The sequence below is a fragment of the Amblyraja radiata genome, chromosome 2 (genome assembly GCF_010909765.2).
Source record: "Amblyraja radiata isolate CabotCenter1 chromosome 2, sAmbRad1.1.pri, whole genome shotgun sequence".
Taxonomy (NCBI): domain Eukaryota; kingdom Metazoa; phylum Chordata; class Chondrichthyes; order Rajiformes; family Rajidae; genus Amblyraja; species Amblyraja radiata.
The window spans coordinates 95119225-95145777 of record NC_045957.1 but is presented as its reverse complement, the minus strand read 5'-3'; the positions used below and the strand labels follow the sequence as shown (position 1 = coordinate 95145777).

Genomic DNA, 26553 nt, shown 5'->3' with positions numbered 1-26553 from the left:
ATCAAGAATCTATTTATCTCTGCCTTAATATCCATTGACTTGGGTTCCACAGCCTTCTGTGGCAAACAATTCCACAGATTCACCAACCTCTGACTAAAAAAATTCCTTCTCATCTTCTTCCTAAATGAACGTCCTTTAATTCTGAGGATATGACCTCTAGTCCTAGACTCTCCCACTAGTGAAAACATCCCCTCCACTCTATCCAAGCCTTTAATTAATTGGTACGTTTCAATGAGGTCCTCCCTCATTCATTTAAGAATGAGGGGGTGATCTTATAGAGGTGTACAAAATCTTGAGAGGAATAGATTGGGTAGACGCACAGAGTCTCTTGCCCAGAGTAGGGGAATCGAGAACCAGAGGACATAGGTGAGGGGGGAAAGATTTAATAGGAACCTGAGGGTTAACTTTTTCACACAAAGAGTGGTGGGTGTTTGGAACAAGGTGCCAAAGGAGGTAGCTGCGGCAGATACTATCACAACATTGAAGAAGTATTAAGACAGGTATGTGAATAGGACAGGTTTAGAAGGATATGGGCCAAACGCAGGCAGGTGGGATTAGTGTAGATGGGACATGCTGGCCCGCGCTGTAAAACCCTTTGACTCTATGATCAGAGAGAGCGCAGACCAGACCTTGTTTTAAAGTTTCATCCAAATGAGAGCAGCTCTAATAGATGCATGACTCCTTAGTACTAGACTGGTGGATTAGCCCAGGATTCTGTACTCAGCACTCTGGATTTTATTTGAACGCAGAACATCCTGACTCAGAAGTGAGTGTGCTGCTAACTGACCCCTGGACAGTTAACTGGGCACATGAGGGCCACGTGTTTAAGTTCCCCAAAGTTTTTAATGATGTTGTCTGCAACATAAAATGTCTGAGACTGTGCTCAGCGTGTCCTCAGAAATTAAATGCTTCACCGAGATGATTATTAGCAACACGTAACTGCAGAAATACAAAATGTGCCTCAAGCTCAAGTGTTTCAAATTTAACCAATTAGGTCTAACTTGCAGCCACTTAGTTTCTTAAGATTTACTTCGGAGATGGTTTCTTCAAACTCTGAATCATTGCAGTCTTTACTTCTGTCCAACAGATGTGGTAATCTATCAAATGGACAAACATCCAGAGCAGCTGAATTGCATGATGCTACGTTTTGATGTACCCCCTACAGGCCTCAATTAGAGTTGAGCTTCTTCTGTGGCTGCAACAGGTGCTCAAGTTTAAAGCAACTTCTGAGAATCAACTATTTAAACCTCTGATTAGCAGTTACCCCATTTTTGGAAAAACATAGCCTTAAATTTGACAGATGCTTATTACTAATCTCCCATAAATAGCCTGTAACTATTGGCAGAAGATTATATTGTAGCTCACACCTTAGCAAAATGTACGTGCTATTTAGTGAAGTATATACCCTGCAATTTTAGCCACTTCAAACGGGTACAAAACCAAAAAATCAACCTTGTCCTTGACACTGGTTCCCTACATATGTTCCTCCCTCATTACAAACCATTGGGACCAGTACACATTGCATGTTAGAATAGGTGTCTGATAAAATATTTGCCCTTGTAGTACAGCAGAACTAAGCTGTTAGGTTGAAAGCTTTATGATAAGAGCTTAATGCAATCTATAATGATAAGATATGATTTTGACACTTTACTTGTTACTTGATCTACTCTGCAGCTAGTTCCTTATAGAAAATACTCAAAAATCTCTGACTCATTACAACACTGATTCATGTTATAATTCAAATAAAAGTCAGCCTTGATTAGTCAGAGGTTATGGGGAGAAGACAGCAGAATGGGGATAGGAGGGAGAGATAGATCAGCCATGATTGAATGGCGGAGTAGACTTGATGGGCCAAATTGCCTAATTCTGCTCCTGGCACTTATGATCTTATGAACAAGTTGTAGTTTACTGTCCATTGTTTCTGTAACTGAACCATTCAGTGTCTTTAACTGGGTGAAAACTACTTGTATTTTACCATGCAACACGGTTAACAATTTGGCTGTAATGTACTATGGGTCGCATGCCACAAGAACTAAGTGCAATAAGAGATTAGGAGATGCCGTGCAAAGGTACAGTATTACTTTGAATGTAAGCCATGATGAATGTTATCATAATGACTCACACTCTTATAGCCAGTTTCACTAGGGCTCAAGAGAAAAATATTGCTTTCAATTAAATACAAGAAACACAAGAGTGGTGGAGTTGCTGCATTATAGTGCCAGAGACCTTATCTGTACAGAGTTTGTACGTTCTCCCTATGACCTGCATGGGTTTTCTCCGGTTTCCTCCCACACTCTGAAGACTTACAGGTTTGTATGTAAATTCGCTTGGTATAATTGTAAATTCTCTCTAGTGTGTGTGGGAAAGCGTAAGTGTGCGGGGATCGATGGTCGGCGTAGACTTGGTGGGCCAATGGGCCTGTTTTTACGCTGTATCTCTAAGCTAAACTAAACCAAACCTCATTCAAAGACAACAATAACATCTGGTGTTCAAATTTGAAAATATAAATTGTCTGTGCCAAACATGATGCCAAGATAAATTCTTATTTGCCTGCATATAATTCATATCCCCTATTCCCGGGATATCCAAGTGTGTATCCAAAAGTTTCTTAATTGCCACTGTCGTGGGCAGCAAGATCTCCCAAGATGGGATACCTAATTATAGTGAAGCAAATGCTAAATTAAAGGTATTAAGATAAGACGTGTAAATGTGGTTCTGTGACATTAGCTAATACAAAATGGGCACGAGTGAATGGTATGATTAGCAGTATAAATCAAAATTACCAATCATACATTTTATGATTTACAGTACAAATCAGTATTTAAGGTAAAAAATATATAACGTATCACCAATGCACATTTGAAATGGCTTTAGTGATAATAAAACAGTTTCCAAACTATGTCTAACTAAAAGTCACATTGTACAAAAGCAGACACTTGAAATCTCTACCATGTTGTCACTAAAATACTTAGAATACATTTTCCTGCATAAAATAATAGTTAGACAGCACTTGGAGTATGTGTACAGTTCTGGTCGCCACCCTACAGGAAGCATGTAGTAGTAATGGGGAGAGTGCAAAAGAGATTCACCAGGATGTTGCCTGGATTGGAGGGCAATAGTTTTCAGCAGAGGTTGAATACGCCAGGCTTATTCTCACTGGAATGTAGGGGGCCTTATAGAGGTTTATCAAATTATGAGGGGCATAGGTAGGATAGATAATCAGAAGCATTGTCCCTGAATGAGAAGAGAAAAATTTAAAGGAGACGTGAGAGTTGTTTTCATGCAGAGGGCGGTAAATATCTGGAACGGGCTACCAGAGGAGCTATTAGTACCAGATAGTTTAAAAGACATTTGGATGGGTAATCTATATTACTAAAAGTCTGATCTTGACCGCTTTCAGGCTCGCTGTGCTGTGATTTCCGAGAGAACGCCGCCACCTATGACCGTCATTTTTGGCCATCTCGCTCAGAGCCCCCCTCCACCCCCTGGACTGGAGGATATTTTCCCCTTGATGAAAAATCAGAGAGATATTAATGTTTTAAAAGATGTTGCCATTCTCTCTGATGCCCCTGTTAGTGGGAGGGGGAGGGACTATAAAACCCGGAAGTGGCGTGCCTCACTAAGTCTCGGCAAGATGGAGGAAGTGAGAGGTTCACGTCTCTCTGAACACTGAACACATGTCTACTCAACTGTGAGTGCCCTTAATGTGGTTTGAAAATGAAAATATGGTTGGTTTGAAGTAAAAATGCAGTGCAAATGGTTGTTTGGGGGGGTTTGGGGTTGAAGTAAAATGGCAGTGCAAATGGTTGTTTGAGGGGGGGTTGGGTTGAAAAGGGCAGTGCAAATGGTTGTTTGGGGAGGGTTTTGGGTTGAAGTAAAAAGGCAGTGCAAATGGTTGTTTGGGGGGGGGGGGTTGGGTTGAAGTAAAAAGGCCGTGCAAATGGTTGTTTGGGGGGGGGGGGTTGCGGTTGAAGTAAAAAGGCAGTGCAGATGGATGTTTGGGGGGGTTTTGGGTTGAAGTAAAAAGGCAGTGCAAATTGGCTAAACTTGACAACTTCCTGTTTGCACTACATTGATTTTAGATGAACCTGAATTTGGTGGCCTTTCACCCTGCTTGAAGTGGTATGAAACTGCACTTGAATTTTGTGGCCTTGCACCCTGCTTGAAATGGTAGGAAAATGGTCCACTCACCTACAACGGCACCTGCCGTTCATTTCAGAGTTTACCACCATTGTCCAGCTTGTGGTGAGTAAGCTTAACTCGGTCGCCGACACCTTATCTCGCCTTACTATTCATGTCATGCTGTCCGTAGTCCCGGGCATTGATTATTCTGGACTTGCTGCTGCGCAACGGGATGGCGACGAGATGCTTCCCTATCGTACTGGTGTTTCGGGGTTGGTGTTGGAGGACGTCCCGCTCGGTCCTTTGCGATGTCTCCACAGGGCAGCCGCGGCCTATCGTCACTGCGGTTTGGAGACGGCGTATCTTCGACTCCTTCCACGGTCTGGCCCACCCTTCCATCCGGGCAACTACTGCGTTGGTGGCAGCCAGGTTTGCCTGGCATGGCCTCCGCAAGCAGGTTGGGGCCTGGGCCGGGGCCTGCATTCCCTGCCAAACGTCCAAGATCCAGCGTCATGTACGTGCGCCTCTCTAGGATTTGTCATCCCTCAACACCAGTTCGATCACATTCACGTCCACCTGGTGGGTCCCCTGCCGCCGTCCCGAGGTGTCACCCACCTGCTCGCTATTGTGGACCGTTTCACGCGTTGGCCCGAGGCCGTCCCGCTCCCTGGCACTTCCGCCGCGACTTGTGCTCGGGCTCTCGCGGCCCACTGGGTAGCACGTTTTGGAGTTCCCGCCGACATCTCTTCGGACCGTGGTGCTCAGTTGACCTCTGCCCTGTGGTCGGCCATGGCCCAGCTGTACGGCGTTCAGCTGCATCATACTATTGCGTACCATTCTCAGGCCAACAGCTTGGTCGAGCGTTTTCACCGGCACCTGATGTCCTCGTTGAAAGCACGTCTCACGGGCCCTGATTGGGTGGATGCATTACCGTGGGTGTTGCTGGGGATCCGCACGGCCCCACAAGGCTGATTTGGCTACGTCGCCTGCTGATTTGGTTTATGGCTCCCCTCTGAAGGTACCCGGCGATTTTATCCAGCGGCTCAGGGTCAGCAGGAACCCCCTTCGTCTGTGCTGGCACACCTCTGTGAGAAAGTGGGTGAACTACCCCCTGTTCCGACCTCTCGCCACGGGCTTTTAGTTAGTTATTCGCGCTTCTCCCATCGACAGGAGCTGTGTCCGTTAACAGTTTTACGAGTTTCTGTTTGTTTTTTGTCAATAAAAACCATTTCGCTCAGCCTGCCTGGTCTCTCTACAATATGCTTTGCAGTCAGTATGGATAATGTGGGCCGAAAAGGCTATGTGTACGCTTGTGTGCTGTACAACTGCTGTAAATTACTGCATATTTGTAAATTGAACCATTTTCACTGGTCAAATAACAACTCACCTGTTGAGCAATTGCCAGTGGAAATATAGGAGTGAGAAAGCCAAGGGTCAAGGCACCAGAAGACCAGCAGAAGCCCTGGAAACACAACACAAAAGATCAAAATGTTAGGTAGACAGACAGCAAATAGAATGTTCCATCTTATAGATTGTGTGGTGCAGAAACATATCATGGGAAGAAAGAGACAGCTGTGAGCCATTCAACCCCATCTCTTGCTAAGCCTCATCTGCCTTTCAATTATATCAAAGCTGATCTGTATCTTGCTGCTAACTATGTGGTTGGGTTTCATTTCCTTAAAATATTCTCCATCAATTGGCTTTTTTAATAACTGCTTTTATTTGGCTTGGCCTCAAGGAGGACTATATATTTCTGTGTAGGAAAGAACTACAGATTCTGGTTTAAATTGAAGGTAGACACAAAATGCTGGAGTAACTGAGCGGGACAGGCAGCAACTCTGGAGAGAAGGAATGGGTGACGTTTCGAGTCGATACCCTTCTTCAGACTAATGTCAAGGGAGTGGGCGGGAGAGAGATAGAATGTAGTCCGTGACAGTAAGACTGGTGGGAGAAATTGGAAGGGGGAGGGGATGGAGAGAGAGTGAAATCAAGGGCTATTTGAAATTAGAGGTCAATGTTCATACTGCTGGGGTGTAAGCTACCCAAGCGAAATACGAGAGAAATATATTTCTGCTGCCTTTGTCTGAACTGCTTTCTGCCATCATCCCAAAAAGTCTGGTAGGTTTAAACATATGCTACCCCCACCCCCACCCACAACCCCCACACACCGGCACACGTTTCCCCTGCCTACAAACCCCCACACATCCCCTGCCCCCACCCCCCCACAACCACTTCCCCCACACAGCCACCACCATACCCCCCCACCCCAACCACCAACACCAACCTTCACCCCAACCAAGTCTGGACTTCCACCAAAGGAAATAGGACAGAATAAACAAACTATCACCTCCTTTAATCATCTTAAACATATCAATTAGTTAAGATAGTTATTGGAAGATATCTGAAAGGCAGGAAAATAGGAATTAATCAAAGGGGGGGGGGGGGGATTGTTGAAGAGTGTAGCATCTGAAATCTCTTGTTTCTTCAGCATGGTTAAGTTTGGGGGAGTTTATGGTTGATAGATTTGATTGATTCTATTGAACATACAACAAAGTGCATTGATGAGAGCAGTGCGGTTGATCATTTCCCCTCCGCAGTATTTAACTGGAAGCACTGATTACAGCCATTAAACCTCCAACACATTGAGCTGCCGTGCCACGCATGAGCAAAACCCGGGCACTTTCCCAACAAAGGAAAACAAAGATAAATTGTTTGCATTCAAGGTTTCAAGGTCAGTTTATTATCACATGTACCAGTTAAGGTACAGTGAAATTTGAGTTACCATACAGCCATACTAAGTGAAAAGCAACATGACACACAACCACATAAAAGTTAACATAAACATCCACACCAGTGGATTCCACATTCATCACTGTGATGGAAGGCAATAAAGTTCAATCTTCTTCCTCTGTTACATCTTATAGGATTTCAGAATTCCCAATTAATTTTACTGCCAATTAAGTTCTCACTGGAAAGTAGTGATGGCTGTAATGTTGGAAATGCAGACAAAGGGAACTTAGCCATGTGAAAATGATTGTATGCTGGCTGAATCAACATCTTATCATGAACTCCAAAAAAATCAGAGATGTAGCTCTTCACTCCTTCAAAAGTCTGTGAATCCGTTGGAAGATTGATTGCTTATTGATTAGCAGGTCTGTTCTTAATCACAGTACTGGAGGAGAGCAATGAATAACACCAGGATCTAAAAGCATCCATTGTCAGACATGATCCCTCCAAACCCACACGCCCGTGCTATTCCAAGAATGGCAATGTGCCCCTTGGAGAGACTCAAGTTTGGAGTTTCATCGGAAACATTGTTGCTGTTTGTTTTACATATACTGTTCTGGAACTTCCAAGTGCAACAGCACTGGTAATCCGATTTCCAAACATGCTTGAGGTCAAACCTCTTATGGTGAGTTCCCATTAGAGGATTTAGAAAAAAGGAAGTTTCCAAAATTAGGACCAGGCTAAAGCCAGATACTCCAACTGAAACCATGCCCTCCAGACTTAATTAGTGACATTCTAAGAGAATTATATCCTGATTTGGTTATATCCTTCAAAGTGTATGGAAACGAGTGGCTAATACAGTAAATACAGGGAGGAGAGAACAATGGAGGACTCAGACCGGGAGAGGGGGAGGGAGAACAAAGGAGGAACTGGCGGGAGTATTTTGTAACCTTGTAAGCAACTATGCAAGCAATGATTTTCACTGTGCCTTGTCACATATGACAATAAAGTATTCCATCCATTCCGTTCCGTAAATCCTTCTTTTAACGGACCACTTTATAATGGATTTTGGTTGTAGCGGACAAACCTGCCGACACTACTACAGCTAGCACTGTTAATATTGGCCAAAATACAGCTACTATAAAATGAAGGATCATTGCATTTGCTGGGCCTGCTTGGTCTCTTTCTGTGAAAGTTGCAAGCTGAGAGTCATGGCTCGAAGGAGTCTGGACCCCAGGTGGAAGTTGATGATGAGGAGAGGTCCAGATGTCCTTACTTTGTTAAGATGTATGAGGGTTTGCAGAAAGAGATATGAAGGCCTGCAAATGCATAGTGGAGATTGGTTATAGAAGGGGGTGTGTAAAGGTATTGTTAATAATGTTGCAAGGTGGTTGTACTGCTGCTTGATGACTGGCTGAAGTGTGAAGCCTTGTTTGAATTGTGTATCCAACCTGGGAAAATGTTGCATTACTTAGTCCTTCCAGAAGCTTTGTTAGAAACATTGTAATGGGATGCTTTATAATTGGGTTAGGGAACTGTCAATAACTGTATAATGTGATCGATATGTGTGATTGGTTTGTAGGGTTTGCCTCCTCCAAGTAATGTCACGCCCTTAGTTTGGAAGGGTATAAGAGGGATGTGTTGGTTGATTGTGACTTCTGTTCTGTTTGCACGAGATATTGTTGTCTTGTGTGAGTGGATCGGCAACCGTCCCTGCAGTTTGTTCTTCAATAAAGTAAGGTTTTGGAACCAGAGTTTGACTTAATGTCAAATGAGAGGGGTATGTGGGGGAGAGGGGTGTGTGGGGGAGAGGGGTGTGTGGGGAAGGGGGGGTGTGGGGAAGGGGTTGTGTGGGGAAGGTGGTGTATGGGGGGGGTTGTGGAGTTGAGCGGGGAGGGGAGGGGGTGTACGTGGAAGGGGGAGGGGTGTGGATGGTAGGGGAGTGGGGAAGGGGGAGTTGGGAGTGGGGGAGGGGGGTCTGTGGTGCAGGGGTATGGAGGAGGGGGGTGTGAAGGAAGGGGCTTGGGGGTGTGGAGGAGGGTGGTGTGGGGGAGGAGGTTGTGGGGGAGGAGAGGTGTAGGGGAGTATGGGTGTGGGGGAGGGGTGGTGTGGGGGAGGAGGTTGTGTGGGGAGTATCGGTGTGAGGGAGGGGGCCTGTGGGGGAGGGGGTTTGTAGGGGTGAGTTGTTGAGGTGTGGGGATCTGGGAGAGGGGGGTGTATGGGGTTTAACCCTGTGTTCTCATTAAAGACTAGTGTTAAGTACAAGTGTGTTTGATCACTTATTTACACCCACCTCCCACTCTACCCCATCTCCCTCTCTACACCCCACCTCCCTCCCTACCCCCCACCTCCCTCCCTACCCCCCACCTCCCTCTCTACCCCCCCACCTCCCTCTCTATCCCACCTCCCTCTCTGCCCCCTCTCCCTCTCTAACCCTCTCTCCCTCTCTGCCCCCTCTCCCTCTCTAGGGATTGAAGAGGGAGGGTGAAGAGGAGGGAGTGCTGGGGGATGAGGAGAAATGAGCAGCGCCTGCACAGTTGGGGGCTATGCGTGAGGGGTGCAATATTGCGTTGGGGGAACGGGTGAGTGATGGAATCTTGCGTTGGGGGAGCAGACCCAACGGGTCTGCACTTGGTCTAGTATCTTATACAATACAATACAATACAATAATTCAATACAAATTTATTGTCATTTGAACCTCAAAAGAAGTTCAAACAAAATTTGGTTTTGTTTGAATCAAACAGAAATGAATCAAACAGAAATCAAGCCAGACTGGTTGGGCAGATTTCAGACATTTTATATTGAGGAGGAGTACATGAGGTAACCAACAAGACATATATTTCATAAGTCACTGTTCAGCAAATTACACCCAAGAACTGCTTCCTCTAACAACTACCAAACCCTACTTTGAATTACTTTAAAGCATTTCATTTAAGCTCTGTTGATCCACATGAGTGAAGTCATAGCCACAACCCTTGGATTAATCAACAGAATTAATTTTGTGTGGTTAATGGGAAAGCAACTGCTCTGTGCAACCTCTGACCAAAGGCACTCCCAGAGCACAACATTCAAAATGGAATCCACAGATGTTAAAACTGCATCTTTAGTGTTTGATAAATGCATATTTAACAGGTGATGCTTTCTGATTACCATGGAAGGAACAATGCAAAATCTAAGTGACAACCAAGCCCTTTCCTGTTTCCTGGTAATTTTAAAGTTATGTGTAGGAAGTAATTAGGGTACTACTGGGATTCACCATAATCGATGTTACTACAAAGTGGAGGGAGGGGGGGAAGGAAGGTTATCTTAAGCGGCTAATTAAAACAGGCAGCCCAAACCTCAGACACACCTCTTAAGAAATCACCAGAGAAGTGCCATTGATGGAAGCAGCTGTGTCAATCGCCAGAGGTTAGAACACACAATCCATCCAGCAGGATAAGAAGCCCTTAATTTACAAAGGAATAAAAAGGATGAAATCAAATCCCAGTGAAATACAAATTAAATTGTAAAACAATGTTAATTCCATTCCAATCTTCCCCTCTTTATCGGGCCTCCCCAGGTTACGACATATCAACTGACATACGAACTGTTCATAACAAACTATTCCAAACAGTTTATAAGTCCGTGGCTGTCCAGCAATAAATTTTAAAAAAACATTGGCCAACCAAGGGCAACGTGTAGGTAAGCCATGGCATCTACCTCAACTAGTCAGATTTCTCTGTGAGATATTGTCATTGCAGAAGACTATTATCCATACTCAGATATATCTGTGCGCTGCACAGAATTAAAAAACTGGTTTGTTTCATTCAGGGTTTTGAAGCCAGAAATATACTGTGATCTCAACTTTGCACCAGTGCCACAAAGTTCTCACAAGATGGAAAATGCCTGCAGCAGCTGTGCTGGTCTCCTAAACACTCATTCATATGTATAGGCTGTCCATGAGCCAGGTGTTTATAACCTGGGGAGGAACGAAAGAGTCTATCCCATAAAAGTGCCAGTAACATACCTAGGTTGTGGCCACTCCACACAAGCTATTGAAATAGGTGTCCCTCAGCTGTCAGATTAAACACCAGCAGATGTTCTACATATTGCATCACAAACCATTGCAGTGAGATTGTGTCACAATCATAGACAGAATTGGAGATAAAACTCAGAGAGTGACACAAGGAACTGCAGCCAGTGGAATCCTGTGTAGGATATAAAGTGTTGAATAACTCAGCAGGTAAGTCTACAGAAATAAAACTCACTGTGCGTACACCCAACAGTCACTGAAGGAGTCAATACAAGGAACCAAAGTTCGGATGAATAAAGTGATATTTTCAGTATGCACTAGGCTAAGTGGGACCCGTTGGGTCCCAGTCACACAGGAGGCCTGGTCCCCCAACGCAACCCGTTCCCCAATGCAAATTCCACCATGGTGTGGGGGAGGGAGGTGGTGTAGGGGAGGGGGTGGTGTGAGGGAGGGGGGTGGGGTGAAGGGGGGAGGAACGGGGGAGGGATAAAGGAGGTGTAGGTGTCTGGGGGGGTGTGGGGAGGAGGGGGAAGGGGTAGGGGGGAATTGGGGTGTGGGTGTGTGGAGGGTGTGTGTGTGTGTGGGGGGGGGGGAGGGATTCCACTCAGCGGCCACCGGCCGCGGCACAACAGCACCTCCCAGCTCCACTCTGCGGCTTCCCCTGACTCCACGCAGCGGCTTCCCCGACTCCACTCTTACAGGCTCACTCAGCACGGCTTGTAGACTCAATCAGCACGGCTTGTGGACTCAGCCCCACCTCCGGGCCTTTATTCTCCACGCCCCAGTGATTGACAGCGGGTGCCGGAAGAGGCGTTACCTTCATGGTAACTGACAGGTGAGAAGAGCAATCTGCTGATCTCATGATTTTTTAAACCTTCATAACTTTTGTAATATTCCACCGATCGGAACAAAACGGTGCGTTTGGAGCTGTGGAGAACAGTGAGTAAGGTAGCGATATAGGGTACCGTTTTCGCGCAAATAAAAAAAAACGCAAACCGGAAGAAGACAAGATGAGAGTTTTAGTAATAGTATAGATAGATGGTGGAGTACTTGCCCCTAGCATCATCAATGGTGTCGAAGTAGAAATGATCAAGAGCTTCAGGTTCCTTGGTGTTAATATTATCTACGATCTGTCGTGGACCAACCACATTGATGTAACAGCCAAGAAAGCACACCAATGCCTCTACTTTCTGAGACTGGGGAAATTTGGCATGTCCTTAGTGACTTTTATGAACCTCTAGAAATACACCATGGAAAGCATATTGTCGGGTTACAACACAGCTTGGTTTGGGAGCAGCTCTGTCCAAGACTGAAAGCAATTGCAGAGAGTTTTTGATGTAGCCCAGTGCATCACATAGACCAGACTTCCCACCATTGATGCCGTCTACACTTCACACTGCCTCAGCACAGCAGCCAAATGAGAAAATCATTTTTTACACAGAGAGTGGTGAATCTGTGGAATTCTCTGCCACAGAAGGTAGTTGAGGCCAGTTCATTGGCTATATTTAAGAGGGAGTTAGATGTGGCCCTTGTGGCTAAAGGGATCAGGGGGTATGGAGAGAAGGCAGGGATGGGATACTGAGTTGGATGATCAGCCATGATCATATCGAATGGCGGGGCAGGCTCGAAGGGCCGAATGGCCTACTCCTGCACCTATTTTCTATGTTTCTATGTAATATAATCAAAGATGTCCCACCCTGGTCAGTCTTTCTTCTTCCTGCTCGCATCCAGAAGAACGCACAGAAGCTTGAAAGCGTGCACCAGGAACAGCTTCTTCCCCTGTTACCAGGTTTCCAAAAGGTCCTTCCATAAGCTAAGGTACTGTCTGATATACCTCATTCACATTGTGGACATTGGACTTTATCTATGGAACTGATGCACTAAAATTCAGAGAACTATATTCTGCACTATATTTTCCCCCTTGCTCTATTGTATTTGAGTTTGACAATTGTATTTATATATGGTATACAGGACTCTCGCTTAACTTTTTTTTCCCTGTTGCCAGCCGGGCAACCTTGGCAGCTTTTTAGGTTGCCAAATGACAGTTTAGGTAGTCATTTAAGACGGTTTGCATGACGCGTGCGATAATGTGCTCGGACGAAGTGCGTAGTTACCAGTCGGAATTCTACTCAATGAAGCATTCACATATTATATCTGCTTCAAATAAAGTCACAAACTAAACATATTCACCAATCAAGACATGATATATCTCACAATGACATGCAGCAAAATTATAAGACAGTATCTCAACTCCTTTTACACATTGCAATGAATGCAATTTCTATTAGTTCTTTCCACTTCCAAACAAAAATGTGGTTGGATTATTCAGCGTATGATCAACCTGTGTCAATAAATCCTGGACCATGGTAACATATATGCGTACATATAGTTGTGAATGTTGCTCATTAAATAACTACAGTACTGATACTCCATATTAAGAGCATTGATTTGCCGTTAAAATGAATTCTGTAATAACGGCAACGGCAGCAGTGACAATCGAACATTGCAGTTTTAATGTTCCACGTGTTCACAATTTCATTAATCCATCTTTATGGATTAAAACAAATAATAACATGGGGAATTAAAACACATTTGATTGCATTCCGTTATCAGTCAATGTTCGCTCTGAAGACATTCCCAGGACAATAGGGTCAGGGAGGGGGGTGTGTGTGAATCAGTGCGGGGTGGATAGATGGTAGGGGGGGGGGGGGGGGGTTAGAAGGCAGTCGGTGCAGAATGGATGGATTGAGGCAGGATTAGTACGTGTTGGTTGGAGTAGGTAAAATTGTGAGGGGAGAGCACGGGGGATGTCAGTGGTGTTGAATGGAACAAAAGTGCTGGAGAATCTCAGCGGGTGAGGCAGCATCTATGGAGCGAAGGAAATAGGCAACGTTTCGAGTCGAGACCCTTCTTCAGACTGTTCCCCCCATTCTTCTTGAATGGGGAGGTCAGTACAGGATGGATGGGGGGGGGGGGAAGATCAGCGCAGGATGAATGGGGGGGGGTGTAAGTACAGTGTGGATCGGAGGGTCTGTGCAGGATGAATGGGAGATCACTACAGGATGAATGAGGGGAACGTGCATGGTAAATGGAGGGTGGGTCAGTACGGGATGAATGCGTGGATTAGTACAGGATGGATGGGGGATCAGTACAGGATGGATGGAGGAGAAGTGCAGGATGGATGGGAAAGGGGTAAGTACAGGGTGAATTGGGGAACCAGTGCAGGATGGATGGGGGGTGGGGGGTGGCAGGAGAATCAATGCGAGGTTGATAGGGTGATCAGCGCAGGATGAATAGATTGGGGAGGGGAGATGGGGAGGGGAGCACAGGGGATGTCAGTGAGGACTGAATAGAGGCGGGAATGGGGATCAGTGCGGGATGGGAAGGAGGGGGTCCCAGGATAAGGGGGGAGAGGGAGAGAGAGAGAGAGAGAGAGAGGGGGAGAGAGAGAGAGAGAGGGACGAGCGGAGGGAGAGAGAGAGAGGAGAGAGAGAAGAGAGGAGAGAGAGGGGGGGAGAGAGAGAAGGAGAGGAGAGAGGGAGAGAGAGGGCGGAGGAGATGAGAGAGGCGAGGAGAGAGAGGAGAGAGATAGAGAGGGAGAAGAGAGAGACGGGGGAGGGGGAGAGGGGGAGGGAGAGAGGGAGGAGGGGGGAGGGGAGGGGGAGGGGGGGAGAGAGGGGGGGAGGGGGAGAGAGAGAGAGAGAGAGAGAGATGAGATCGAGAGAGATGAGAGACCGATGAGACGAGACGAGAGAGAGAGAGAGAGAGAGGGATAGAGGGAGTGATGGAGAGAGGGAGAGAGCGAGAGGGAGATAGGGAGAGAGAGGGAGATAGGGAGAGAGGGAGAGAGGGAGAGAGAGAGAGAGAGAGAGAGAGAGAGGATGTATGGAGGAAGGAAGGTCAGCGCTCCTCGGACAACATCGCCCCGCTGCCTTGGCCGTTGGGAACTCCCCCTCCCTCCTCCCGGCCTCGGCGTGCGGGAGGGTTTGTATTGAAAGTGCGCCGTTAGCGGGTTTGCAAGCAGAGGCCCTTATCAGGGCGGGCGGGGTGCGGGAGGAGGAGGCTGTGCGGGGCCCGTCATTCGCTCCGACCCTTCCTCACCCCGCACCTAGTATCTTTCCCACGCAATATAGCCGTCATCGCCGACACGCCTGACTCCAGTTTTTTGTACCTATCTTCGGTACAAACCAGTATCTGGTTGCCAAGCCGGGCAAAATGACTCGGTGTTTAGGTTGCCCGGCGGCGCTTTGAGTGGTCAGTGGCACCCGGGCAACCGTTAATTTAGAGCCCTGGGTATATCTGATCTGTTGGATAGCATGCAAAGCAAAAAAATTCACGGTACCTCAGTCCATGTAACAATATATCTAAACCCAAATCTTTTTTACACATTATGATACAGAGCAATCCCATTAGTGCCTTTCCCCGCCCCCCAATTTAATATTTTTCACATGCCATTAACTTCCCTTTCATTTCTTCTGCAACTTCCTTGTAATAGTGGGTAATTTACAGTAGCCAATTAAATTATAAACACAGCTGTGGGATAGAAAAATAGGTGCAGGAGTAGGCCATTCAGCCCTTCAAGCCATTCAATGTGATCATGTGGGCGGAACATAAAAACACAGAACAATAGAGAACAGGAACATGCCCTTTGGCCCGCAGTGTCCATGCCGAACATGATTTCAGATTAAACTAGTGTACTCTGGCTGCATGTGATCCATCTATCATATCTGCATCCACTACCTCCCCTGGCAGCACATCCAAGCACCCATCACTCCATGTAAACAACTTGCCCCGCATGTCTCTTAACGCTAGACATTTTGCCCCTCTCTCTTTAAAGTTATGCCTTCGTGCCTGTTATTTCCATGCTGGGAAATAGGTCCTAAGTGTGTACTAGAGCATCTTAAGGAAACCCATGTGGTCACAGGAAGATCATGCAAACTCTTCAAGGTCAGTATTGAATTTGAGTCCCTGGAAATACTTCCAACATTTATTCTTTCATAAATGTGAAAATATAAAAGAAACAATCCAGCCTATTCTGCAACATTCTCTCATCACATGTCCCAAACGCGTCAGTTGTTCTGATGAATGGCATTCTGTACTAGGTAAAGCACTTTGACATACACAGGGTTTCATGATTGCAGTCTGCATAACATGACCGGCAGTCTGCATAAGATGACCAAATCTCTGCTGGCTACTGACCACCAGTCAGTGACCTCTGACAAAATCCGAATTGGGCCCACCACTGGGGATTCTGTGGTGCCTGAGGATTCCCACTTTATGGTGTCATACATCAAACAAGTGTAAATCTGAAGAGTGAGCCTGTTGTTTGGGGACGGGATGGAGGAGGTTAGGAGAGGGAGTCAACAGCTTCAAACCCTAGCGTTAAGAAAAGGGAGTCAGAAATAGAAGGGAAAAAAACAGGCAAATACACATTAGTGGAGAATACCATTATAGAAGAGCATGGTGGAAGACGAAAATAGATCACATGCGAATAATTTACGATTTCTATGCTGCATCATTTGGTAAGAATATACATTTTGTTTTCAAGTATGCCTACGTTTATTCAGTTTGCTTTTCCGCTCTTTAGTATGGGAGCTGTGGAAGGACGTCTGCCAAGAGAATACTAATTTTGAATGTTCAGTTACAGAGTGATGTGGTTAGTTTACAGTCAACCAGTGCCCTCTGCAGATAACATCTGGTAATAAGTTAATTCAAATCGAGTTTATTAGTCATATGTACAAGTAGGGTGAGGTACAGGGACAATTAAAGCTATTGCATGCAGCTGCATCATAGTCACATAGACTCAGACAAAAACAAATTATACATAACTTATAACATTTCGAAAAAAATAGGATTGTGCAAAAATACATTAGTGCAAATACATGCTTAGAAAAAAAAATCCATGGTAATGTAAGACCGTGGTGCTCTATATTCGCGACAGGATTAGGGTTCCTGACACTGCAGGCACTTGCCCTACCTCGTTCTTCAAGGCAAGGTCCAGAGTTGCCCCCTCTCTGAAACTTCAAATTGTAGGATGCACTTTACAGATAACTGAAGGTAGACAAAAAAGCTGGAGAAACACAGCAGGTGAGGCAGCATCTCTGGAGCAAAGGAACATGCGACGTTTCGGGCTGAGACCCTTCTTCAGACTGCTGTCGGGGGGCAGGAATAAGAAAGGAAGAGGCGGAGACAGTAGGCTGTGGGAGAGCTGGGGAGGGGAAGGAGGAAGAAAGCAAGGACTACCTGAAATTGGAGAAGTCAATGTTCATACCGCTGGGGTGTAAACTACCCTAGTGAAATATGAGGTGCTGTTCCTCCAATTTGCGGTGGGACTCACTCTGGCCAAGGAGGAGCCCAGGACAGAAAGGTTGGATGCGGAATGGGAGGAGGAGTTGAAGTGCTGAGCCACGGTGGATCAGGTTGGTTATTGCGAACTGAGCGGAGGTGTTGGGCGAAGGTGTTGGGTGTTGAACTAGATACTCTCACTCCATTATAAACTCACTCTGAAATTATATCACAGCATGAGATGGAAAGATTTCTAAAAAAAGAACATTTGTAAATGTGGAAATCTTGGAGGCATACAGGTTAATTTTATTTTTTATGGGAATGCAGGCAAAGCCATCATTTACTGCCCTTCCGAACTGCCCTTGAGAAGGCAGTGGCAAGCTATAGACTTAATTCACTGCATTTCATATGGTGAGGATACTAACTCAATGTTGTTAGGTACAAAGATGCAGAACTTTAATCCAATGAGGTTGGAGGATATTTCCGTGTCACATATTGTTCTTGTGCAATTGACACAGGGAGTCCAGAACCAGGGGCCACAGTTTAAGAATAAGGAGTAAGCCTTTTAGAACGGAGGAAACACTTTTTCTCACAGAGAGTTGTGAGTCTGTGGAATTATCTGCCTCAGAAGGAGGTGGAGGCCGGTTCTCTGGATACTTTCAAGAGAGAGCTAGATAGGGCTCTTAAAGATAGTGGAGTCAGGGGATATGGGGAGAAGGCAGGAACGGGGTACTGATTGTGGATGATCAGCCATGATCACAGTGAATGGGGGTGCTGGCTCGAAGGGCCGAATGGCCTATTCCTGCACCTATTGTCTATTTTCTATTGACTTCAGCAGCAAATCAGTTATGATCATATTGAATTTGTGGGGAGGTGGATGAGGCTTGAGGGGCCAGGTCTAATCTTGCTCATGTATTGCTGTGTTGTTGCCCTTCTTGTGATCAGGGTTGGAGTTTGTAAAATGTGTGCAGGATAGTTTTTTGCAGCAATACATAGAGGTACCTACTAGAGAAGGAGCGGTGCTGGACCTCCTGTTAGGAAATGAGACAGGTCAGGTGGCAGAGGTATGTAACCATATAACCATATAACAATTACAGCACGGAAACAGGCCATCTCGGCCCTACAAGTCCGTGCTGAACAATTATTTTCCCCTAGTCCCATCTGCCTGCACTCAGACCATAACCCTCCATTCCTTTCTCATCCATATACGTATCCAATTTATTTTTAAATGATAAAATCGAACCTGCCTCCACCACTTCCACTGGAAGCTCATTCCACACAGCTACCACTCTGAGTAAAGAAGTTCCCCCTCATGTTACCCTGAAACTTCTGTCCCTTAATTCTGAAGTCATGTCCTATTGTTTGAATCTTCCCTACTCTCAATGGGAAAAGCTTGTCCACGTCAACTCTGTCTATCCCTCTCATCATTTTAAAGACCTCTATCAAGTCCCCCCTTAACCTTCTGCGCTCCAGAGAATAAAGACCTAACTTATTCAACCTTTCTCTGTAACTTAGTTGCTGAAACCCAGGCAACATTCTAGTAAATCTCCTCTGTACTCTCTCTATTTTGTTGGCATCCTTCCTATAACTGGGCGACCAAAATTGTACACCATGCTCCAGAATTGGTCTCACCAATGCCTTGTACAATTTTAACATTACATCCCAACTTCTATACTCAATGCTCTGATTTATAAAGGCTAGCATACCAAAAGCTTTCTTTACCACCCTATCTACATGAGATTCCACCTTCAGGGAACTATGCACAGTTATTCCTAGATCCCTCTGTTCAACTGCATTCTTCAATTCACTACCATTTACCATGTACGTCCTATTTTGATTTGTCCTGCCAAGGTATGTGTTGGGGAACAGTTCGGGTCCAGTGATCACAATACCATTAGTTTCAATATACTTATGGAGAGGGTCAGAACTGGACTTAGGGTTGAGATTTTTGATTGGAGAAAGGTTAACTTTGAGGAGATGCGAAAGGATTTAAAAGGAGTGAATTGGGACATTTTGTTTTATGGGAAAGATGTGGAAGAGAAATGGAGGACATTTAAAGGTGAAATTTTAAGAGTACAGAATCTTTATGACCCTGTTCAGTTGAAAGGAAATAGTAAAAATTGGAAAGAGCCATGGTTTTCAAGGGAAATTGGACACGGTTCGGAAAAAGAGAGAGATCTAGAATAATTATAGGCAACATGGAGTAAATATGGTGCTTGAGGCGTATAAAGAATGTAAAAAGAATCTTAAGAAATAAATTAGAAAAGCTAAAAGATATGAGGTTGCTTTGGCAAATAAGGTGAAAGTAAATCCAAAGGGTTTCTACAGCTATATTAATAGCAAAAGGATAACGAGGGATAAAATTGGTCCATTAGAGAGTCAGAGTGGACAGCTATCTGCAGAGCCAAAAGAGATGGGGAGATATTGAACAATTTCTTTTCTTCGGTATTCACCAAGGAGAAGGATATTGAATTATGTGAGGTAAGGGAAACAAGTAGAGTAGCTATGGAAACTATGAGATTCAAACAAGAGGAAGTACTGACACTTTTGAAAAATATAAAAGTGGATAAGTCTCCAGGTCCGGACAGGATATTCCCTAGGACATTGAGGGAAGTTAGTGTAGAAATAGCAGGGGCTATGACAGAAATATTTCAAATGTCATTAGAAACAGGAATAGTGCCGGAGTATTGCGCATGTTGTTCCATTGTTTAAAAAGGGTTCTAAGAGTAAACCTAGCAATTATAGACCTGTTAGTTTGACGTCAGTGGTGGGCAAATTAATGGAAAGGATACTTAGAGATAATATATATAAGCATTTGGATAAACAGGGGGGGGGGGGGAGAGGAGGGGCTGGAGAGGAGGGGGGGAGAGGAGGGGTGGGGTAATGGGGTGGGAAAGAGGGGGGGAGAGGAGGGGGGGGAGAGGAGAGGGGGGGGAAGAGGAGAGGGGGGGAAGAGGAGAGGGGGAAAGAGTGGGGGGGGAGGGGGGGAAGAGTAGGGGGGTAGGGGGGGGAGGAGGGGGGGAGGAGTGGGTTCGGGGGGGAGAGGAGGGGGGGAGAGGAGTAGGGGGGGAGAGGAGGAGGAGAGGGGGGGAGGGGGGAGAGGAGGGGAGGGGGGGAGAGGAGGGGAGGGGGGGGAGAGGAGGGGAGGGGGGGGGGAGGAGGGGAGGGGGGAGAGGAGGGGAGGGGGGAGAGGAGGGGGGGGGAGAGGAGGGGGGGGGAGAGGGGGTGAGGGAAGCCGGGCGGACGAGCGGGCTGTGGGTGAGCGAACGAGTCAGGTGGAGGGATGACGGGGTAACTCGCTGCATGTGGAAAATCGCGTCAGCCGCGTTCAACGTCACAATGACGTCACAATGGGATCCCGAATCTCATTTTTTTTTAAATCGTGATTTTCATTGACATTGATTTTATTCTAAAAAAAAATCAGTTTTAATTAAATTCTTCTGTTTTCATTAACAGCTAACGTGTTTAGGTTATTTTAAAGAAAAAATACGATTTTAATTGGCGAATCTCATTTTTTTTTAAACATCGTGATTTTCATTGTGGGGGTGGGTGGGATAGGGGGGAGGTGAGGGGTGGGGGATCAGGGGAATAGAGGGTGAGGAGGGGGGTGAAGATGGGGGGAAAGGGGGGGGAGTGAAGATGAGGGGAGGGAGTGCTGGGGGATGAGGGGGAATGGATGAGGATAGGGGTAGGAAGGTAATGTATGAGGGAAGAGGGAGGGGGTGAGGTGTTGGTGAAATGTTTGGAGAGGGAGGATAATGGAGGAGGGGAATAGAGGACTGAAGAGGGGGAGTAGACAAAAGTGCTGGAGAAGCTCAGCGGGTGCAGCAGCATCTAGGGAGCGAAGGTAGACAAAATTGCTGGAGAAACTCAGTGGGTGCAGCAGCATCTATGGAGGGGGAGTGACTGAAGAGGGAGAGTGAGATGCGTTCACATTGATCTTAAATTTTCCTTGTTATTGCCATTTTGAACATTTAAAATGTCGCAGTCGTGCTCCCACTTGCCAGCTGCGCCTGCACAGTTGGGGAGGGTTGCCATGACTCGCGTCACAACGGGCATCTCTGGCGTCACAACAAGAACCCGTCAGCCTCATCTGCACAGCTGGCAGATATGGGTGAGTGGCGGAATATTACGTTGGGGGACGGGCCCAGCGGGGTCTGTACTTGGTCTAGTAATAAAGAAAAATCCCCAAACACCTGTCCACAGATCAGTCAGGTGTGGATTTGTCAATAACCACTGTCTTCAGAAGGCTTCATGAACAGAAATACAGAGGCTACACAGCAAGAAACAAACCACTGGTTAGCTGCAAAAATAGGATGGCCTGGTTACAGTTTGCCAATAAGTGCTTGAAAGAGCAACCACAATTCTGGAAGAAAGTCTTGTGGACAGATGAGACGAAGTTTAACATATCAGTCAGTATCAGTATTCAGTATCAGTATTTACTTTGTCATTTTAACTGAGTACTTACATACACAGATGAAACGAAAAAAATGTTTCTCGATCAGTTACCATCAGTGCGGTTAATAAAAACAGAATAAACACATATAGCTTTAAAAAAAATTTAGATTACCATATCTAAAAATAGGCCTAAAAATTGAAATAAGAAAACATTCAGACCGGACAATGGCTTTACTTTGACAGGTGCCTAGCTGTCAAAGTATGGGCGAGGTTAGATATGTTGGTGTATGATATATGGGGAGGGGACACAGTCCGTTAACCAGTCTTATTACCTGTGGGAAGAAGCTGTGTAGCATCCTGTTGGTTTTGCAGCTGATGCTCCTGCACCTCTTCCCAGATGGCAGAATGGAGAAGATGTGGTGTGATGGATGGTGGGGGTCCTTGATAATGGAGATGGCTCTGCTGATGCTCCGCTTCTTATAGATCTCCAACAGGAAAGGGTGATACAAGAGCAAAGAATGGAGGAGAGAAGGAACTGCCCAAGATCCAAAGTATACCACCTCATCTGTGAAACACGGTGGTGGGGTTGTTATGGCCTGAGCATGTATGGCTGCTGAAGGTACTGGCCCACTTATCTTCATTGCTAATACAACTGCTGATGGTAGTAGCATAATAAATTCTAAAGTGTATAGACACGTCCTATCTGCTCATGTTCAAACAAATGCTTCAAAACTCATTGGCCGGTGATTCATTCTGCAGCAAGACAATGATCCCAAACATACTGCTTCTTCTTAGTTCGAGTCCATCTTGTTACAAACGTTGCCATCGCTGTGATGAGCCAATATACTGCTAAAGCAACAAAAGAGTTTTTTAAAGCTAAAAAATTGTCAATTCTTGAGTGGCCAAGTCAATCACCCGATCTGAATCCAATTGAGCATGCAGACTTCCAGCAGTCATTGCATGCAAAGGATATATCCTTATGCAAAAAATACTAACCATGACTACAGGGCTCGATATTAGTGGTTGCCCGGGTGCCAATGGCAACTTCCAGTCCCGTCGGGCAACTAAAAGCCATGCAATTTTGCCCGGCTTGGCAAGCAACCGGAACACCCGCCCGCCATCCGTGTCCGGGTCTCGGCTCTCCGCTCGGCGCTCGCTCTCGGGTCTCCGCTTGGCGCTAGCTCTCTGCTCGGGTCTACGCTCGGCATGGCCGGCCACCGAGTACATCATCGGCCGTGGTTGTGCGCATGTGCGGCCCTGCACATGCGCACTGCCACGGTAACTGGTCGGCGTCGGCCACTTTCTCCCTCCCTTTGCATTGTGGGAGTTCTGGCCGCCATTGCTGTCCAGTCGCTGCCTCACCACGACCTCTGAAAAACAACGCAGAATCACTCCCTGGAGCTGCAGTAACTCCCTGGAGTAACTCTTGCTTCTTGGTTTCCTGGTCCTCCAAAAATATTCGAAATGGAATGTAAATTGGTGGACCCACCACCACCAAACTCCAAACTCTGACAAATAACAGCCTATTACATTATCTGTTTATTTATTGTGTATATAGAAACATAGAAAATAGGTGCAGGAGTAAGCCATTCGGCCCTTCGAGCCTGCACCGCCATTCAATATGATCATAGCTGATCATCCAACTCAGTATCCCATCCCTGCCTTCTCTCCATACCCCCTGATCCCTTTAGCCACAAGGGCCACATCTAACTCCCACTTAAATATAGCCAATGAACTGGCCTCAACTACCTTCTGTGGCAGAGAATTCCACAGATTTACCACTCTCTGTGTAAAAAATGATTTTCTCATCTCGGTCCTAAAAGACTTCCCTCTTATCCTTAAACTGTGACCTCTAGTTCTGGACTTCCCCAACATCGGGAATAATCTTCCTGCATCTAGCCTGTCCAACCCCTTAAGAATTTTGTAAGTTTCTATAAGATCCCCCAGGAATCAGTCTGGTGAACCTTCTCTGTACTCCCTCTATGGCAAGAATGTCTTTCCTCAGATTAGGAGACCAAAACTACGCAATACTCCAGGTGTGGTCTCACCAAGACCCTGTACAACTGCAGTAGAACCTCCCTGCTCTTATACTCAAATCCTTTTGCTATGAATGCTAACATACCATTTGCTTTCTTCACTGGCCCTAACCACCTGCATTGAAAACGGCTTCGAGAACAAACTGAAGACCGGGGCAGTGTTCCTTGATCTCACCACAGCCTATGACACTGTGTGGCACAAGGGCCTCCTCCTAAAACTCACCAAAGCACTCCCTGCCTGGGCATCAGAAACCATCAAATCTCTGCTCTCCAACCGCAGGTTCAGAGTTCACCTTGGTCAGAACAAGAGTGCATGGAGAACGCAGAAGAATGGGCTCCCGCAAGGGTCAGTTTTAGCCCCAACCTTGTTCAACCTTTACACAAATGACCTACCCACCACCAAGTCCCGCAAATTCATCTATGCAGATGACATCTGTTTGGCCTTCCAAGCACCAGATTTTGGTACATTGGAACAGGTGCTCAATGAAGACCTTGCTAAACTGGACGAGTACTGCAAAACCTGGCGCCTAAAACCAAGCCCAGAAAAAACGGTCTCCAGTGTGTTCCACCTCCATAATGCAGAAGCCACAAGAGAACCAAATATCTATCTGAGCAGGACCAAACTGAAGTATGCCCCCACTCCAACCTACCTCGGAGTGACCCTTGACAGGACCCTATCCTTCAAGGAACATCTCAAAAGAACAGCAGCTAAGGTGAAGTCCAGAAACAATCTCCTCAGTAAGCTTGCTGGCTCAAAGTGGGGGGCAGCAGCCCCCACACTGCGCATTTCAGCACTAGCCCTTGCATTTTCTTCAGCCGAATATTGTGCCCCTGTTTGGTCCAGGTCATCCCACACACACCATGTGGACACCCAATTGAACTCAACAATGAGGATCATCACAGGAACAATCCGCTCAACACCACTCCCCTGGCTCCCTGTCCTATCCAACATAGCCCCTCCACACATCCGGCGAGTAGTCCTCATTCAAAGGATGCTGCAAAAGACCAAAAACTCCCCTCACCTGCCAATTCACATGGACATCTTCAACCCACCCACTGCTCGACTTCCATCCAGACGACCAATTTGGAAGAACCCACCACCAGCTGATTTCACCATCCAATCAGCTTGGAAAAAGGAATGGGAGTCCAAGGACGTCCCAAATAAACATCTGGTGTCAGACCCCACCCTACCGGTCCCTGGCACCAATCTCCCAAGGAAGCAGTGGACGACGCTGAATAGATTCAGGACTGGACATGGCCCCTGCTTGGCCAGCCTTCACAAATGGGCAGCAGTCCAACCCCACGGTGTGCTTGTGGAGAGCGGCAAACAATGCAACACATCATTGAAGCATGCCCTCAACAAAGACTTAAAGGAGGACTTGTCACCCTTCATACAGCAGATCAAGAGGCAAATGCTTGGCTAAAGGACTTTGCATTCGCTAAATAAATAAAACTGCCTGCTGCACCTGCATTCCTACTTTCAATGACTGGTGTGCCATGACACCCAGGTCTTGTTGCATCTCCCCTTTTCCTAATCGGCCACCATTCAGATAATAGTCTACTTTCCTGTTTTTGCCACCAAAATGGATAACCTCACATTTATCCACATTATACTGCATCTGCCATGCATTTGCCCACTCACCCAACCTATCCAAGTCACCTTGCAGCCTCCTAGCATCCTCCTCACAGCTAACACTGCCCCCCAGCTTTGTGTCATCCGCAAACTTGGAGATGTTGCATTCAATGCCCTCATCCAGATCGTTAATATATATTGTAAATAGCTGGGGTCCCAGCACTGAGCCTTGCGGTACCCCACTAGTCACTGCCTGCCATTCTGAAAAGGACCCGTTTACTCCTACTCTTTGCGTCCTGTTTGCCAGCCAGTTCTCTATCCACATCAATACTGAAACCCCAATACCATGTGCTTTAAGTTTGTATACTAATCTCTTATGTGGGACCTTGTCGAAAGCCTTCTGAAAGTCCAGATATAACACATCCACTGGTTCTCCCTTATCCACTCTACTAGTTACATCCTCGAAAAATTCTATAAGATTCGTCAGACATGATTTACCTTTCATAAATCCATGCTGACTTTGTCCAATGAATTCACCACTTTCCAAATGTGCTGCTATCCCATCTTTAATAACTGACTCTAGCAGTTTCCCCACCACCGATGTTAGACTAACTGGTCTGTAATTCCCCGTTTTCTCTCTCCCTCCCTTTTTAAAAAGTGGGGTTACATTAGCTACCCTCCAGTCTTCAGGAACTACTCCAGAATCTAAAAAGTTTTGAAAAATTATCACTAATGCATCCACTATTTCTGTGGCTACTTCCTTAAGTACTCTGGGATGCAACTTATCTGGCCCTGGGGATTTATCGGCCTTTAATCCATTCAATTTACCTAACACCACTTCCCGGCTAACCTGGATTTCACTCCGTTCCTCCATCTCATTTAACCCCCGGTCCCTTGCTATTTCCGCCAGATTATTTATGTCTTCCTTAGTGAAGATGGAACCAAAGTAGTTATTCAATGGGTCTATAGTACATATATATGGTCTATAGTACATAGACACACTGAACATTTATCTCCTGCTCTGTATTATGTTTACATATTCTGTTGTGCTGCAACAAGCAAGAATTTCATTGCCCTATCTGGGACACATGACAATAAAACTCTCTTGACTCTTGACTTGGACTTAAGCAAAAAAGGGTTCTTGGGAAAAAAAAAAGCTACCTTAAATTTAGTTGCGTCTGGTTGGTACCTATGGTAGGGTGAAGACTATTCCATGTCGGACTGCAAGGCAATGAAATTTTGTTCAGACCGCAAGGTCTGAATGACAATAAAGGCTACTTTGACTTTGACTTTACATTTCCTCTGGTTTTAGTGTTTTTAGTTTAATTTAAAGATACAGCGTGGAAACAGGCCCTTCGGCCCACTGAGTCCACGCCGACCACCGATCACCCGTACTCTAG

The 26553-nt window shown here is 46.0% G+C and overlaps 1 protein-coding gene across 7 annotated transcripts in view; it reads right to left on the bottom strand.

Annotated features, from left to right (window-relative positions):
• LOC116991718 (cytochrome c oxidase assembly factor 1 homolog) overlaps positions 1-26553 on the bottom strand; it is a 60150-nt gene that overhangs the window by 29023 nt on the left and 4574 nt on the right. For 4 of the 7 annotated variants that reach the window (XM_033050649.1, XM_033050616.1, XM_033050624.1 and 1 more), the window contains exon 2: positions 5510-5584. The gene's annotated coding sequence lies outside the window, so the exon portion shown is untranslated. Of the gene's footprint in view, positions 1-5509; positions 5585-10198; positions 10295-18813; positions 18816-26553 lie in introns of all 7 variants that reach the window. The other 3 variants (XM_033050609.1, XM_033050599.1, XM_033050632.1) reach the window with 2 other exon arrangements.